The sequence below is a fragment of the Ambystoma mexicanum genome, assembly GCF_040938575.1.
Source record: "Ambystoma mexicanum isolate Mex_15411 chromosome 12 unlocalized genomic scaffold, UKY_AmexF1_1 Mex_chr12_unloc.2, whole genome shotgun sequence".
Classification (NCBI taxonomy): domain Eukaryota; kingdom Metazoa; phylum Chordata; class Amphibia; order Caudata; family Ambystomatidae; genus Ambystoma; species Ambystoma mexicanum.
In genome coordinates this window covers 2,200,710-2,215,897 of record NW_027182323.1, presented here as the reverse complement: position 1 = coordinate 2,215,897, position 15,188 = coordinate 2,200,710, and the positions used below count along the sequence as shown (strand labels likewise).

At 48.0% G+C, this 15,188-nt stretch overlaps 1 non-coding gene across 1 annotated transcript; it reads left to right on the top strand.

Annotated features, from left to right (window-relative positions):
* Positions 1–7,952: 7,952 nt before the first annotated feature.
* Positions 7,953–8,035, top strand: TRNAL-CAG (transfer RNA leucine (anticodon CAG)). The gene has a single exon. It is a non-coding gene; the product is annotated as a tRNA-Leu (tRNA).
* Positions 8,036–15,188: the final 7,153 nt, after the last annotated feature.

Genomic DNA, 15,188 nt, shown 5'->3' with positions numbered 1-15,188 from the left:
AAATTGAATTCCTTTTGGGGGACTCTGATGGTCACTTGGATGAGGAGGCGATGGTGTGGAAGTTGTTCCAGGTTTTTTCTTCTTCTCATCCTTGTCATTATAAGGGACTTCCCCCTTGGCACCTGCCTCTTGTCTTACGGTTCCTTCAAGGGCCTCCTTTTGAGCCCATTTTCGAGACTGATATAAAACATCTGATGCTAAAGACTGCCTTTCTTATTGCCATCACTTCTGCAAATAGGCTTGGGGAGATTGGGGCTCTGTTATGTCACCCCCCTTTCCTGAGGGTGCTGCTGGACTCGGTGGTGCTGAGATGTGATCCAAAGTTTCTCCCTAAAGTTGTTTCTCGGTTTCACACCTCTCAGGATCTGGTTCTCTCTGACTTTTTTCAGGATCCACAAACACCTGAGGAAGTGGCTTGGCATACCATTGATGTTCAGCAGGCAGTGTTGGAGTATTTGGCTAGGACTGCCCCTTTCCGCCACTCTGATAGTCTTCTGATTACTTTTGGCCGGGCTGGGCGTAAGGCATCTGTGGTGTCCATTAGCTGGTGGATCCGTGTTGTGGTCTCCATGTCCTATGTGGCTTCTGGCCTGCCTGTGCCTGCGCACATTCAGTGGCGGTCCACCAGGGGTTTGGTGGCTTCCTGGGCCGATGCACAGAGGGTTTCTCTGCAGGAGATTTGTAGGGCTGCTACCTGGGCTGATGATACCACTTTCATCAACCACTATAGGTTGAATGTCTCCCACTCGGGGTTGGGGTTCTTTCTGACGGGATGTGAATTGGAGTTATTAAAGGTGTGTTTTTCTGCACTGTTTTTGGCTCTGTGTCTCATTGGGACCTTTTCCCCGTTGCTGCTTTGGTATATCTCATGAGGTAAGTACTGGGACGAGGAAGAGTGGACGTGGAGGTAATGCTCTGATTACTTACCGGTAATCTTCATTACTCCTAGTCCTACTCTTCCTCGTCAAAGTACTGACGACCCTCCTCACCCTCCCTGTTGGGAAGGTTCCATGCTCCGGCTTGGTAATATGAAACTGAGTGACAGGGTTATGGGGGAGGAGTTATAGGGTATAAAATAAATAAAAGAAGGTCCTTTGTCAGAGGCAGGGGTCTCTTCAGGTAAGTACTGTGACGAGGAAGAGTATGACTAGGAGTAACGAAGATCACCGGTAAGTACTCAGAGCATGTTCATTCCTCCTCGTTCTCTTGCTTTCATACAGGGATCGTATCTCCTCCCTGCCTCACCCTCAGGCAGGGATGCATGACCAATGCTCCTTCCCTTCTCACCCGCATACATGGATGCACGTTCACGCCTCCTCATTCTCTTGGCTTCATATGGGGATCATATCTCCTCCCTGTCTCACCCTCATGCAGGGATGCATGACCAATGCTCCTTCCCTTCTCACCTGCATACATGGATGCACGTTCACGCCTCCTCGTTCTCTCGGCTTCATACGGGGATCATATCTCCTCCCTGTCTCACCCTCATGCAGGGATGCATGACCAATGCTCCTTCAATTCTCGCCTGCATACATGGATGCACGTTCACGCCTCCTCCTTCTCTCAGCTTCATACGGGGATCATATCTCCTCCCTGTCTCACCCTCATGCAGGGATGCATGACCAATGCTCCTTCCCTTCTCGCCCGCATACATGGATGCACGTTCACGCCTCCTCGTTCTCTCGGCTTCATACTGGGATCATATCTCCTCCCTGTCTCACCCTCAGGAAGGGATGCATGACCCTGGCTCCTCCCTTTCTCGCCTGCATACATGGATGCACGTTCACGCCTCCTCCTTCTCTCGGCTTCATACGGGGATCATATCTCCTCCCTGTCTCAGCCTCACCTCCAACGTGTGTAACTTCTTGTTCTCTTTAACCTCTGGGGCATGGGTGGCTACTGCACAGCCCTAGATGTCGCCCACCTGCAAGGTGCTATGGAAAGCACTTTTCCACATTGGACGTGCTATATTAACCCCATCCCCAAATACAATAATTAATAAATAAATATATGTGCTTCCATAATGTCTACCTTCTAATGTTTCATATGTGTAAGCACATTGTCCTCCTCCTGACCACATTCTACAACTATGTGCAATTGTTCCTTCCATAAACTGTCACTTCCTTGACCCTTTATTTATAATGACTGTTATACTCTCTCTCTTTCCGCCACAGTATAAAAAAGCCTAGCAAACCTCATGATTGGACTAAGAAATTCCTGTCATTTACTTGGAAATGATTTTCCCATTATCCCCAAAAACTCCTCACTGTGTCTAAGAACGCTTTTTTTCACAGGACAATACAGATCAGATTGACTTGAAAGGTCCTTTCACGCGACTACAGAATGCCTCTCATTCCACTAAAAGATACGCCAGTGCCTACAATAGCCTAGGACTAGACTATGAGTCCCAATGTAGAAAGACCATAAATCCAGAGATATGCCTGTTTATTTACACACCTGTATTATCATCAGCGTGTGACTGTAAAGGCGGGACCTCGCGCTCTCTGTAACGCGCTCCGTTGGCAACATCAGTTAAATGTCGTTGGTTCAATCCCTCGCGGATGTTGTTTTTATTCCCATTTGTAACTGGGAAATACTGTCGCTGCAATACATATGTCTTAATCAAGCTAGTGGTTATTGACGTAAATGGCAGTGTTATAATGTTTCATGTACTGCAAATGTCACCACATAATGCGCTCTTAATTAGATTTGGTTGAAATACATTACAGTCACCCGATGAAAAAGTGTGCAAAGAGCATTAAAGAAACAAAAGGTTCCTAACAGTAACAGGACATATCGAATAGTTTCAGTCCTCCACAGAGATTGCCAATGGATTAATGGAAATTCTAAAACATCTGCCCAACTGCCGTGACATTGTCTCACCGCAATGCCGTGACTCGGATTTGAACCGAGGCTGCGGCCACAACGCAGAGTACTAACCACTATAGATCACGGCGAGCTACTTGGGCTGCTACAATGTGACATTCCACCTCTCTCATAAACTGTACTCCATCTGTGATGTCATGACTCATGTCTGAATTACAGGTTGGTTGTGTTGTCATCCATGCGAATAAGTGGACACCTGATCCCCAGTCACTTATTTAAGATCTCAATTATCAAGTCAGAATCCAAATGAAAGTCATCAAAGTGGAGCCAATTAGAAATAATATAGTTACACAAACCTGGCAATGGTGCGGCAGCCAGGGCCGATAATGGCCCGCCAGCCTGAGAGCAGGAAAGTGTGAGAGCAGTGATGGTCTTGTGAGAGTTTACAGCTGTTATTGACCCTGTCCCCTTCCATTGCAGAGTTTTCTCCCTATAAGAACCGCAGGGGCTCCCTCCTGGGTGCTAATAGTACATTTATTTTTTTGCACAGGAGAAGTGCTCTTTGCCAATTGCACGTGCCAAATCTCCCGAAGGCCACCACCATAAAAACAGAAAAGGGAAAACGTCCCTTTGCCACGGCAGTAGACAGGTGATGGAGATGACGAGGCCAGGAGGAGAGGGGGTAAGTGGGGTTGCATGGGACCTATGAAGAGGGTTGGAGGGCTGGCATTGGGAGGGTGGTTGCGGAAAAAATATTGAAGCTGGAATAGAGAGGCGCTGGAGTTCCAGAAAGAACACAGGCAGTAATCACAGTTTCCAGCTGGCGATCGCAGCCTTCTGATTTTGCTAGCACCGGTATTTCCCGAGGTGGTTGTGCCGGGGCCGGTAATACTGGCAACGGTGTTACTGCCAACTCGTAATTGGCCAGAACGCTAAAAAGTCCTGTTAATCAGAATCACTGGCACTTTTACCATATACCAGCAAACTCGTAATGAGTCCCAATGTTTCCTAAGGGCTCCATATAAAGATTAAAAAGAGTTGGAGATAAAATCGTCCCCTGCGGTACTTCAAACGGTGCAATGTTGGGAGATCACTGTTCTTGTCTATTCGCTTTACGAGACTAACACTGACTGGTCTGTGAACCAGCCACTCAAATCTCCATTGCACCCTCTCAGTGAAACCAGGCAAGCATGTCTCTCTCACAAAAGCTGTCCCCAGGGATTCCCATCTCCACCTGGTCTTGCTCACAGTTCTCATCCGACGACATGTCTCTCGTCCACACACTTTAGGAGACAGACACTGATTGGTGTGTCACCCACCTCCCTGAATATCAGCTGCACCCTCCTAGCAAAATCAGGCAAGTGTATCTCTCCCACAAGCTGCCCTCAGGGTTTACCAGCACTCCCTCCCAGGTGTGCCTTGTGCATGTGCCTTGTCCACTCACTTTAACCCCTTAAGTGCTGAGGACGAGATACTTCGTCCTTTTTAGCACTTACCTTTGGGGCTTGGGGTGCAGATCGCCCCCCTGTTGCATCTCCCCTCTCCCCGATCCCCAGGCAGTGAAGGGGAGGACTTCCTCTTCCGTGCCTGGGGGACGGGGGTGGGTGGCTGTGATGACGTTGACACACGCTACGCACGCTGACGTCATCAGGAAATGATATTAACATGCTGAAGCCTAACAGCATGTAAATATAGCAGACACGTTTTGTTTGTGCTGCTCTGTCATTTTCTGCCTGATTGCATGGGGGGAGGGCTCGTTGGAAATGGGAGATTCTCCCCTTTCCAACAAGCCCTCCCACAAGTAGATTGCTGGTCGAGGATCGTTCGATCCTAGAGCAATCCCACTGGACCACGAGGCACCAATGAAAAAGTGACCCACAGTGGCAAATGGCAATTCATTCCTTTTGTGACACTGTTTGAATAATACCCAAGGGGGAGTTTTTTGGTAATGTGTGATGCAAACTGTGCACGCTAAAGAATATTTATTCAGCAGCACTGGTCAAAACTACTAGCCACAGAGTGAATTAACTCATCAAACTGGCCCAAATTGGCCGAAAAAGTGTCCCACTTTGACCAAAGAAAATGGCCCACACCAGTATTTTGTGTTTGTGGTTCGGACATGGGCCTATTGCGCTATAGGCCAGTCCGAGCCTTGGGATCTGTGTGCTGGAGGTACTTGGAAGTGTAATCCATAAGCATAATCTTTCTTTAATTTTCTCTCTGGCATCAATAACTTTAGCTTCAAATGCAGTTTGAACTGCTATGGAGTCTTGAGTTGTAGGCAGAAAGGGGGTTTGAAGAGCTTTAGGTTTTTCAAGCAGTCTAAGTGTCTCAAAGAGCGTTCTTGAGCTGTTTGCTGCATGTTTTATTTCAAGATTGTAATAGTTCTTTTTTGTATCTCTGATTTTGTCTTTATACATTTGTTCTGCCTTTTTGTTTTCTTCAGTTTGGTGTTTAGCCAGAGTACTTCTAGTTTCCGTTTTTCCCCTTTAAAGCACTGAAATCAGGGGAAAACCATTTTTGATGTCGGGGGTGTCTCTGACTAGTCTGGTTCTAATCAGAGGTATCTTTTCTGGCATCTCAGTTAGGTTTTTAACATGTGAGCTGACTAAGTGTTCTGCTGGGTCTGAGTTCAATAATATAATGGTCGGACCAAATGCATAGATTTGTCTGGCTGATTTTAGCTACCAGATTCTTAGTGGTAACCCAGTCAAGGAAGTGTTTTTTGTCTATCGTGTGTTCATTGTTTATGACTTGGAACTGTATGTTGTTCAAGGCTCTCTCGAGTTCGATGGATTCCCTGCCCGATTTGTCACCCTTCCAACGATTCATGTCGCCAAGGAAAGGTGCTTCACGGTTCGGGCCCTCCAAAGAAATGAGGGTTTAAGTGATGTCTTCATTAACATTAGGCATTATCGATGGTGGCCGGTAAATCAAGACTAGATTTAAACAGCTATTAGGATTAAGATTCATTTTGGGGAGAAGAATTTCGCAATCCTGACAAGAAATAGGAGATACAAACAGTCCGAGTTTGCTTTTTGTCAATTATTGCGACGCCACCTCCAAGCTCTATTTCCCTATTTTTACAGAGAATGGAATTGTTGTTATCTTGCATCTGGGATCCTAGATAAGACGTGCTCTTGGGACTAACCAATGATGCACTCATCGCATGTGTTCTGCCAGTGATAGTGGTATGATCCGGTTGAAGGTTTCGACCGGATTCATTGGCATCCATGGCGTGTTTTAGAACTGTTGGAAGGGGTGTTGCTAGGTCTGGAAAAGATCCGGGGCTATGCTATTTTTGGGACAGTTGGGACTGGGGGCTAGCTAGCCTTTTTGGTTGCGACCCCTGAGCTTCTTTCCGGGACTACAACCAAAAGACCAGTGGCTATAGCCCCCTTGGCCCCTCCCACCCCAATAGAAACACCTCGGCTGTCTGGGTGTGGAGAGGTTTTCCTGAGATAGAGTTGGCGCTGGAGAGAAATATGGGTAGGAGAAACGGGTAGCTCCTGTGGGGTTGGGTTTATTGAAGTAAGGACTTGGGATGGATGCATATAGTTCCCTTTTCAAAGGTAGTAGCGTTCTGTGAAGGTAGACATTTTGGGGAGGGATGGGCTAGAATGTCGTTTGTGTCTGTCTGTTGTTATTGTGTTTTCCTATTGATAGAGGAAGCCAGGTTAACATATTTTCTTAAGCTTATGGCCCGTCACACCAAAACCACCCTTGAAACACAATAAGCATATGATGATTGTTTCATCTCTCGCAACCAATCTGTAATGTAAACCCTTTGTGAAATGTCATTCCTGCTACTGCAATATTCAATTACACTAGAAACATTCATGAGGCCCAGTTGGAATAATGCTGCCATGGGCCCCACACATGATCTGAATAAATAATCCTTCGTCATCGGGTCCTTTATGGCAGAAGAATTTCTGCGTACAGGATCTCGTTCCTTTCAATCAGTTATTGCAGCCTGGATTAATACCTATGGCTCGTTATGATTTGACAGTAGGCTACTTACATCTCTACATTTGGTATTTAAAGAGTGATCAATTTGGTGCAAGCATGCCAACATAGTAGAGTTGGGAGAGCATTAGACTGAACCAGCCGTTGCCAACAAGTGAAACCTCGAGAGTTCTTATCCGATACCTTACCTCAGAAATGTGGTGTTCCGCAAGGCTCTTCGCTCTCGCCGTTACTGTTCAATCTTTACATGCAACCACTAATGAATATACTGAGGAAACATGATGTTGGGTTTCAATCACATGCTGATGACACTCAGATCTATTTTTAAACAGGGCAACTGTGAGGGATCCTTTCATAGAGTAAACCAATGTTTGGAAGAAGTGGGACTATGGATGCAGGTGGGAAGCACTGTCACAGACACATTGGTCCAATATAAACATGTGTGGTCATTAATCCCAAAATGTTCTTTGGTTTATGCAAATCAACATGTTGGTTCTAGTTGTCCCCTTCCTCTTTCTCGTGGGTGATTTCAGGCCAAGCGGAAGATGCGAGCAGGATCCTGGGGGCTATCTGAGGTAGCTGTGGAATGCACAGATTATAATGGAGAAGTTTCATAATGTGACGTCTTATAGGTGATGTCCCTGGTTTTATCATTCAGGGTGCATAATATGAGCCTCACCATGAACTTCAATGATCTCCAGGCATCTTCACTGCCTGACACCAAAGAGCTGAAAGCAGGGTAGCACATGTCTCTGATAAGTTGACACCTTTAAAGAGGTCTGTCTTTGGCATAAAGTGGCAAATCCTTTAGTTTGTTAATACTGATGCATCCTTAATTAATATGTTCATATCAGCAGCAGCCTCACCTTAAAGGTTCTGTATGTGGATAAATTCTAGATAAAGCAATGGAGGGAGTGTGCAAGTAGCTGCAGATGATTACAAGACAAGTGCATTTGCCTCTGCGTGGCAGAACAAAGAAAATCAGCCAACAAGGAACGGACACCCCAACTCACCACTTAAAAAAAGTGATTATGTTTTCTTTGTTAGTGGGGCCCCCCTTAACACTCCTACATCTGCCAAGATGAGGTTGCACATTTCAATTGAGAAGATTCACAAGGGCACGAACTCATGTATGTGTCTTGCAGATTATCTTCTCGACAGTCAGGATGGCCGAGTGGTCTAAGGCGCTGCGTTCAGGTCGCAGTCTCCTCTGGAGGCGTGGGTTCGAATCCCACTTCTGACATGCATTTTGTCACAATTCTACACCTTCCTCATGTACCCGAAAGTACATTTTCATTAAATCCCATTTAGGCAAGGGATACATTTCACTTGCTGTCATTTCAAGTGTTATCCTGAAAATACGATTTATTATCACGTTCATAGAATATTAATTGTCTTAAGTCCTTTCACTTTTACAACACTAGTTCTACTGCCGGTGTGAAGTGATATATTTTTTTATATTAGTGTCACCAAAAGGATGTCTCCCACTCTTTTTAGGTGTATGTATCTTCTAGCTAGTAGGCGCAGTGCACATTATTGTCAAAAGGGTCATGAGGGTCATGGTGAGACACATGCATTGAACTGCAGTTCATGCTATCGCCAGCAGGTGGAGAAGGCAGTTTAAGAGTACATACCATGTGCGATATGCAAACAAGCACCTTTCTCATCCGCATTCCGGGATGCATGGTCCTGGCTCCTTACTTTATCCCCTCATACAGCGAGGCATGTTGGTGTCTCCTCCGCGTCTCACCCTCAGGAAGGGATGGATGACCAATGCTTCTTCCCTTCTCGCTTGCATACATGGATGCACGTTCACGCCTCCTCCTTCTCTCAGCTTCATACGGGGATCATATCTCCTCCCTGTCTCACCCTCATGCAGGGATGCATGACCAATGCTCCTTCCTGTCTTGTCCGAATACATGGATGCACGTTCACGCCTCCTCCTTCTCTCAGCTTCATACGGGGATCATATCTCCTCCCTGTCTCACCCTCATGCAGGGATGCATGACCAATGCTCCTTCCCTTCTCGCCCGCATACATGGATGCACGTTCACGCCTCCTCGTTCTCCCGGCTTCATACGGGGATCATATCTCCTCCCTGTCTCACCCTCATGCAGGGATGCATGACCCTGGCTCCTCCCTTTCTCGCCTGCATACATGGATGCACGTTCACGCCTCCTTGTTCTCTCGGCTTCATACGGGGATCATATCGCCTCCCTGTCTCACCCTCACCTCCAACATGTGTTACTTCTTGTTCTCTTTGACCTCTGGGGCATGGGTGGCTACTGCAAAGCTCTAGATGTCGACCACCTGCAAGGTGCTATGGAAAGAACTTTTCCACATTGGACGTGCTTTATTAACCCCCCAACACCCCAATTACAATAAAAATAAATAAATATATGTGCTTCCATAATGTCTACCTTTTAATGTTTCATATGTGTTTGCACATTGACCTTCTCCTGACCACATTCTACAACTATGTGCAAATTGTTCCTTCCATAAACTGTCACCTCCTTGACCCTTTATTTATAATGACTGTTATACTTTCTCTTTCAGCCACAGCATAAAAAAGCCTAGCACACCTCATGATTGGACTAAGAAATTCCTGGCGTTTACTTGGAAATGATTTTCCCATTATCCCCAAAAACTCCTCGCTGTGTCTAAGAACGCTTTTTTCATGTCGAAGTTTGTCAGCATGTTTGTCTGCCCTAAAAACTTTGTGCACCTTGTCTCAAGGGAATCCCCAAAAAGCCTGGACCCAGTGAAAGGAAGTTTCAGGGCAGCCGCCTTCTGAGACCCATCAGTTTTCTAGTCCCTCAAGTGCAAATGCCTCCGGGCACACACACCAGCGCCCATGGCCATGGCTGAACCACGCACCCCATCAAAAGCCAGATCGGCCAAAAGTTCAACCTGTCTCTGCATGTCCGATAGCAAAGGGGCACAATCAGAGCCTTCACTGACAGCCTTCTTCAATTTTCTGAAACTGTTTCGCACCGTTTCAGCCGTGTAGGAACCATAGACATTCGCCCTAAGGGCCAGATGCGCCCCTGCATGAACCTTCTTAAGGCTGGAATTAACCCAGCGGTCCACTAGATCCCAGACGGCCGCCTCCTCGGCCAACACAGAGGAGCGACCCACCAGGCTGGCAAGGATATTGCCGACTTCAACCGGATGAGACAGCAAAGTTTTGCCCATTAATAGGTAAAGTTTGGACATGAAACGGGCATTGCAATCTTCTCCGGGTCATGCCATTCCCGAAGGATTTTATCCCAGATATTGGAAACCAATGGCAACCCCAACCTAGGGGTATGCCTATACTGGCGGATAGAAGGGTCGGCCCCCTCCACCGGTACCAAGGGCTCCGAAAACCCCATGCAATCCCTCACTTGAGCAAGCACCTCCTCCACTCCCTCTCTGTCCAGGTACTTCCCTTCTGCATCAGCCGAAGAGGAACAAGAAGAGGAACAAGAAGAGGCCGAAAACTCAGTGCCAGAAGATGAAGAGGAAGACAGACGCCTGCGCTTGTGTCCATGTGCATGTGCACGCCTCCTCCCATGATGTTTAGGCCGCCTTTTCAACTCCTTGCTGGACAGGGAAAAACGCTTAACCTTCTTCTTTCTCTTTCTGCAGACCACAGGAGAAGAGGAAGACGACGAGGAAGAAGACAGGACCAGATGCCTGCTCTTCGAGGAATGTTTACCTATCGTGTATTCACAGAATGCAGGTGACCAAAGGATGCCAAGGCCTCTCAATACTGATGCAAAACAAAAACGCCAAGCAGCTGTTCGCCTCCACTCCCAAAATAGAGGCCAATAAACAAAAACAACCAATAGGACCACATCAATCCCTATGGCAACCTCACTTATGGCACCAGAGGCGGAGCCCACCCGCCACTGCAGCAACGTGGAGAGAGACCAACCCGAGCTGTAAAAACAGCTCGAGCAGAACGGCGTTAGGAGGAAACAACATCACAATGATTTATACCCGACAGAGGAGCCGGCGGACTCCCGCTTCATCAGAGCCCCCTCCCCCAAAAACTCCTTACCTGCACCCGGGCCCGTTTCTCCAGGACTCGGGCTGGAAAGCCCTGCACTGGCCATAGCCCTGCCGAAGCAACGCAAAGCAATCAAACTTCACCGGGTCCCGAGCTCCGCAGGTGTTAAGATGGATTTCTGAACTCTGTCCTGGAGGGGCAGAGGTTCAGAAGGCCAGCCTAGTTTCTTGGAACAGGGTAACCTCTGGACAAGCCAGACCAATCAGGGTAGCGATTGCGGCGGTCAAGACTAGGTCTCAAGAGGTCACCCCTCTTGAGACCTAGTCTTGACCGGGTGACTGAAAGCCCGCAATGAGCACACAAAGCAAGGACACTTACAAATTACTCCAAGCAGGTGTTATATTAAAAATATAGACACATTTATTACAAGGCCTTTGTAACATTGACCGTAGCGAGAAATCACAATAAAACTCAAGTAAACCAACACATACCAATCCAATACAATATATATACAAATACAAACAAGTCTAACGAGTTAGACGCACAAAATGTGTAGACCACCTAGATGGGGAGGAAAACAGGCAGTGCGAATAATCATTAGACCCAGTCCGCCTTCAGAGGCACCTAACTAAAAGGAAGTCCAAGCCCTACGAAGAGCGGAGCCTTGTGCTCAAAAGTACCTGCACACGCTGGTGCCAACGGGCAAAAAGGGGAGTCTCTTCGAGGGAATCAGGCAGTTTAGTTCGATGAACAATTGAAGATGAACAGAGCTCCGCGACTCAAGCGCAGCCTCCACTGGGGGCAGAAGCAGAGCGCGAGTACGGAAAGGCGTGCTGTTAGATACAACAGGGAAAAGCTATGGGCTCCTGCAGGAGGGCGACCAGTTCCTAGCGATGCTACTCACCGGTCCCCGATGCAGGCAGACCCAGGCTTCTCCGCGTCAGTTTCAGTGCTGGCAGGTTCAGATACGAGCAGGGGACGTCTCGGCGTTGTGTAGATTCCGCAGCAGCAGAAGTTGAGTTGAGGATGTCCCAAACACAGTGAACCCGCACAGTTTGTTACCACAGCAGGGCAACGGAGTGGCCGTGTGTATTTCAGCCCAATGTACACTACTCACTTCAGACCTGGGAATGCCAAGTGTACAAATCGTGTGAGAGTGACAAGGACTTGTAATACAACACAACCTGACGGCGGTTACAGAGCAAGACTCCTGGGTAGGCTGGTCAGTCTGCTGGATGGCCCAGAGACACTTCCGAAGGTTTACGTGCAGGAGATGGTGAAGATGCCGAGAATAGTTGTTCCCACTATTCCAAGGGGTCGAAGTACCAGTACAGGCCTTCTCATTCGATCAGAGGTAGAAAGGCTTTCACAAAGCGACAGCAGTGCAGAGGAGCAGTCCTTCAGCGGGTCACCAGCGATTCCTCGGTTCAGCCTCGTGGTTGCAGGATACTTGGCTCCTGTATTCCTTTGTTCGTGAGAACTCAGGAGATCGACATGGTAGTGGTGTTTCCAGCCCCCTCTTATCCATGGTTCCCTTCGTGCCAAAACGGAGGGGACCCAATGGGAGATCTGTTCATAAAACACTGACACCATACGTGGACCTATCACGGACCACGGTGGTCCCAGGCATTTACGACACCCTAGACTCTCTGGCGCCCAGGATGTGTATTGCCACCAGACATCCCAGCCCACATCCTGGAGGCACACACAAGGCCTGTGGAAGCCCGCGAAAGCATCTGTGTTTCGCGGGAAAGTACAGGCCCAAATAAGGGAGGCCCCGGGTCGGCTCGACCTGGGGGAGGTGAAGGGGGCAAGACGGTCAGCGAACAGGACAAAGAGCCACCATTTTGGGCTAAGCGCGAGAAACGCGCTTAAACGCCAAAAGGAGCTCAAAAACACAAGAAACGATCGCTGCCACCAGTCCCGTCCGTGATTCACTTGCACCATTCATTAACAATCCGAAGAGAGTATCTAGGGCCTGTAGAAGACTAGAGACCCAACAGAGCAGTAACTTAGCTTACAGTGCCCTCTTATGCCATGTTGCGCGAAAGCTGCAACATGATAAAAGAACTACAGAAAACAAAGTTTCCCGGTACTGACTGTCTTAAGGGCATGTCAGTTTCCCTATAAGAATGGAGCGAAAGCCCAGAGGAGTGCGGCAGAAGGCTGCACTCCTCTGGCAAAGTCTAGATCATAGTGAAAACAACAGCAAAAATTTAGGGGTTGCCACATGGAAGGAAATTTACCCACAATTAAAAAATCTTTCCTAACACTCGCCCCTCCCAGATTATGGACAGGGGGAACTAATGCACCCCTGGATGAGTCTCTTGTTCAGGTCGGTTGAACATTCTGGAAAATCCATCAGCATTGCTATGTTGGACACCTGACCTATGCTCAATAGTGAAGTCGAAGCCTTGTAGACTTATGGACCTCCTAAGCAACTTTGGATTCTCTCCCTTCATGTTCATTAGCCACTTTAAGGGCTTATGGCCAGTTTGCACAGTGAAGTGGGTCCCATAGAGGTAGGGCCTCAGCTTCCGTAGGGCCCACACAATAGAGAAACATTCTTTCTCCACTGTGGACCATGTGAGCTCTCTGTCCTTAAGCTGGCGACTAATAAAACCAATAGGGTGTTCCTTACCCTTCTCATCTACTTGCGATAGTACAGCTCCTATCCCAGTGTCAGAGGCGTCCGTCTGCACAATAAAAGGTCTTTGATAATCAGGGGCCCTGAGGACAGGGGCCTGGCGCAAGGATTCTTTTAAGCCGCGGAAGGCCTTCTCACACTCGTCGGTCCAAGTTACCTTCTTGGGTTTCTTCGGAGTAGTGAGGGCAGTCAGAGGGGCAGCTATGGTGCCATAGTCTGCCACAAAGTTGCGGTAATACCCCATGAGTCCTAAGAAGGCTCTCACTTGGGTCTGTGTAGTGGGGGTAGGCCAGTCTTGTACTGCTTGTACTTTACTGGGAAGAGGCTGTATCCTGCCTCCACCTACTTCATGTCCAAGGTAAACCACTGAGCCTTGTCCAATCTGGCACTTACTAGCCTTTGTGGTCAAGTGTGCTTTCTGAAGAGCCTGGAGCACAATCCTGAGGTGTTTCACATGGTCTTCCCAGGTGGCACTGAAAACTGCTATATCGTCCAGATATGCAAGACAGAATTTGTCCAACCCATTCAACACATGATTCACAAGCCTCTGGAAAGTGGCAGGTGCATTCTTCAACCGGAACGGCATTACCCTGAATTGGTAAAGGCCGTCTGGAGTAGAAAACGCTGTCTTCTCCTTGGCATGTTCTGCTAAAGCTATTTGCCAATAGCCAGCAGTGAGGTCAAAAGTGCTGAGGTACTTGGAGGCACCCAAAGTATCCACCAGCTCATCTGTTCGAGGCAAGGGGCGTGCATCTGTCTTGCTGACAGCATTCAGAGCCCTGTAATCCACGCAGAACCTCAATTCAGAAGTGCCTGCCTTTGGAACCACAGGGCTGGACCAAGGACTACTAGAGGGTTCAATCACCCCAAGGTCTAACATCTTGTTGACCTCGGTCTTAATATAAGACCGTACTTTGTCTGACATCCGGTATACCCTACTTTTGGTAGGTACACTGTCTCCTGTGTCTATGTTATGTTTGCACCAAGGTGTCAAACCAGGCGACTGTGAAAACAGGGGGGAAATCTGCCTAAGCAAACTTTTCACCTCAGCCTGCTGATCAGAAGTCAAGTGAGGGGCCACTCGGACACCCTCAAAGGAGTTATCGGAAGGACCGCTTTGGAACAGGTCGGGGAGAGGTTCAGACTCCTCTTCTTCAACATCTGAAGCCAGTAGCAGCGCTGCGATTTCGACTCTTGGGACGAAAGCCTTCAGCCTATTTACGTGGAACACTTTTGGAGCCTGTCCAGGCCTTCCAATGTCCACTAAATAGTTGACCTCACCCAGGGGCTCCACCACTGTGTAAGAGCCTGACCATTTGTCCTGTAAAGCTCGAGGCCTTATGGGATTCATGATCACGACTTGCTGACCAGGTGTAAAGTTGATGAGGGAAGCTTTCTGGTCGTACCAATGTTTCACCAGCGCTTGTCCTGCCTTCAATTTATCACTAGCCAAGCCCATCAGAAGTACCATCCGTTTTCTGAGCCCCAGCACATGATCTACTACGTTGGTAGTAACAGGGGGAGTGGGCATCTCCCATCCCTCTTTGACTATGGCTAAGGGTCCCCGTACAGGATGACCAAACAGAAGTTCGAAGGGGCTGAAGCCAACACCCTCCTGTGGTACCTCTCGGTAGGCAAACAGTAAGCATAGTAAAAGAAGATCTCACTTTCTTCTCTGAGGTTCTTCCAGAGCCCCAATCATGCTCTTTACCGTTCTGTTGAAACGTTCCACCAGACCATTGGTCTGGGGGTGGT